The 3,067-nt window shown below is 40.6% G+C and overlaps 1 non-coding gene across 1 annotated transcript; it reads left to right on the top strand.

Moving 5' to 3' along the window:
- The first annotated feature begins 1,627 nt into the window (after nt 1-1,627).
- Nucleotides 1,628-1,700, top strand: Trnar-ccu. Its single transcript has one exon. It is a non-coding gene; the product is annotated as a tRNA-Arg (tRNA).
- The last annotated feature ends 1,367 nt before the right edge of the window (nt 1,701-3,067 follow it).

The raw sequence follows: 3,067 nt of genomic DNA, 5'->3' as shown, positions 1-3,067 counted from the left end.
ATAAATCAAAATAATAAAAATTATGATAATGATAACCAATGAATTAAATTAGAATATTGATTTTTTTGATTGATTGATTGATTGATTGATTTTGATTGATTGATTGATGATGATGAAAAAAATATTTATATTTGGACTAGTCGCAAATATAGCACTACACTCTCAACATCAACAAATGCGCAAAAAGTCATTGTACTGTAACCTGGCTGGTTATGGTAAAATGTTTTATAGGGGCAGCGGAACGCGACTCCGTCGCGCTATATAATATGAAGAAGGAAAAAGATAAAGATACCATGCCTTTTTGCTTTTGGAGGCAGTTTTCGTTGAAGGAGGGATAAAGGCGAGATATTTTCTTCTTGGAAGGGAACAATACGGAAACCAAATACGGGTGGAGGAAGTGAACTCGCCGGGGTTGAGGAAGAGAAAAGATGGGAAAGGAAGGGAGCGATAGGAAATATATATAGGACAGGAGGACGAATCTGAACACAGGAGGAAAGGATAGGGAGGCTTTTTTTGGGACATCATTTGGTAGAAGGGGGAGGCGGAGAACGAATGGCCTGCAACATTTATTTCTTTCGGGAGGTTGGTTAGGGGCGCAGAAGTTGAGGTAAGAGGAACAATCGGGTAGAAATGGTACGGTTGGCTACGTGGGTGATGGCGGAATTTCCCGATCGTAAAGGAAACCAGGAGGTTAAAAGTGGGTGAGAAATCCTTCACGAAGCTAGACGGAGAGGGTTAAGAAATACAGAGAAACCTTTGCTGTAAACTCTTCTCACTTACAAACGGCTCTCTCTTGCGCACATATCTCACTCTCACCACTTTACACTTGCTAACACCTTTCATATGTGAAAACCTCTAACTTGCGAACACATCTTACTTGCGAAAAACACTCACTCTCACTGTTAGCTTAGTAACTTAGTGCTTGGCTTTAAGGTGTGCACTTACACTGTCAGGTATTTTTAAAGCTATCTAATATCACTACATGAGCAATGTGTACCTTTCAGTAAAAGCATAATGCACTATTATTTGATGGTAGTCTTAAACAAATTTTCCTTCAAGGCTACCTAAAATGACTAAATTTGTTATTGAAATGTAATTAGTTGTATGGAGTAATAAAAATTATTGTTATTACCATTATTACTTGCGATAGCTTCTCCCTTGCGAACACTTCTCACTTAGAAAAACCTCGCACTTGTGAACGCCTCTCAATTACGAACACTTACATGTCTTCATTTTTAGTGCCGAAAATGCTTGAATATATGTCGCAGGCTGACTTAAAGGATAGTTTTCAATGCCTCGAATTAAGAGTATATTGTTGCATAAGGACCGATCCACCTTTTTACGGACACTCCTACGTAAAGACTTCGACCGTATTTTTCCCTTATGGACTAGAAGTTAGTCACGGGCGTATAAATTTAATAAATTCAGGTTAGGTGAGCTAGTTCCCTACCCTGAGCCACCTCTTCATGAGATAATTTTCGCAATGGGTCTGAAACGACATTTCAAGCATTATCGTCGGCTTTCCCGGCGTATAGAATTGTGGATCTCGGCCGTCAGATGGAGTTGGAGAACCTGACCCGGTGAAATCCCGTGTAATCCTCCACAATTTCAAGCATTTATCAATAGAGCCCCTGTGGCCTAATGGATAAGGCATCGGTCTCCTAAACCGGGGATTGGGGGTTCGAGTCCCCCCAGGGGTAATTTTTTTCAAACATCTGCAGATTGCGGGGAACATTTTCGTTTTCATCTTCACAATCATTTAATCAAACCGCGCTAAACTTTCTAAACCGTAGTATATTTTCTGCTGTGTGCTTCAGCATTACGTGTGGATGTCTATTTAATATACGCATACGTTCATAATTTACTTAAGCTCGTCGGTTAGATATCAGAAATTGATGAGTCAATGGTAATGTATGAGTTTCGGAGCTATTTTACTGCTATTTTAATAAAAGTATAGTTAATGAATGACTATATGAAAGGTCAACCCGGAAAGATGAAGAAGAAAATATATACTAGACAATGTCTTCATTTTTAGTGCCGAAAATGCTTGAATATATGTCGTATGACTGGGGGAAAACGGCAGCTTTTAGCATGTTTCCTTAACTCTAAAATGAGCATTGTCGCGTAATGACTGCAGGAATTCATTGTTACCTCAGAATGCCCTGAATATTTTATATGCAGGGTGGAGAAAATTTGTGTCACGAAATTTACCCTTGGATAGGTGATGAAATTATTATTATTATGATAGCATTCTACCGATTAAGGTAGGTTTCCATTGAGTATTCAAGAAGTGATCTGGGAGCCTCCCTTTCCATCCAGCACTGCCTTATTCAATTCACTGTAAAGCCTACTCCCTTTCAATCTATCTAAAACTCTTATTCCTTTCCTTCCCCTCCCTCGTTTCCCTAACATTCTACCCTCTAACACCATTTTCAACCTCCCCTCCCCGTTAAGCACTAACTCCATCCATACCTTCTGTCTTCTCCGTATCTCATCTAAAAGCTGCCTCTCCTCGCCAACCATATCCAGCACTTCGTCGTTCCTCTTCCTCTCCGCCCATTTTAACTTCTCCATTCTTCTCCATACCCACATCTCGAATGCCTCCGATCTTCTCTCGTCTTCTTTCCTCAATGTCCACGTTTCCGCACCGTAGAGAGCTACACTCCAGATCAAACTCTTCACTAACCTTTTCTTTAAACTCTTACACAACGATCCTCTCAGAAGCTCCTTCCTGTTCATGAACGCCTCCTTTGCTAATGCAATTCTCTGCCTAATGTTCTTACTACTGTATCCGTTTTCCTCTAACGGACTGCCTAAATAGTTGAACAGCTCAACCTGCATAAGTTTTTCACCACCCCCTTATCTTAAGTGTCACATTCCTCGCTCGTGATGCTTTACAAAACCGCATAACCTTAGTGTTCTTATGATTAATCCTCATCCCATACTCCTCGCAACGCTCGTATATAGCATCCACTAGAGCCTGAAGCCCCCTCGCTGACTGGCTAATCAACGCCTGATCATCCGCGAATCTCACTTATTTGAACATCTTTCCTCTCACTTTTATTTC

Source organism: Ischnura elegans, chromosome 10 (assembly GCF_921293095.1).
Source record: "Ischnura elegans chromosome 10, ioIscEleg1.1, whole genome shotgun sequence".
Lineage (NCBI taxonomy): Eukaryota > Metazoa > Arthropoda > Insecta > Odonata > Coenagrionidae > Ischnura > Ischnura elegans.
This window is presented reverse-complemented; position numbering and strand designations above follow the sequence as displayed.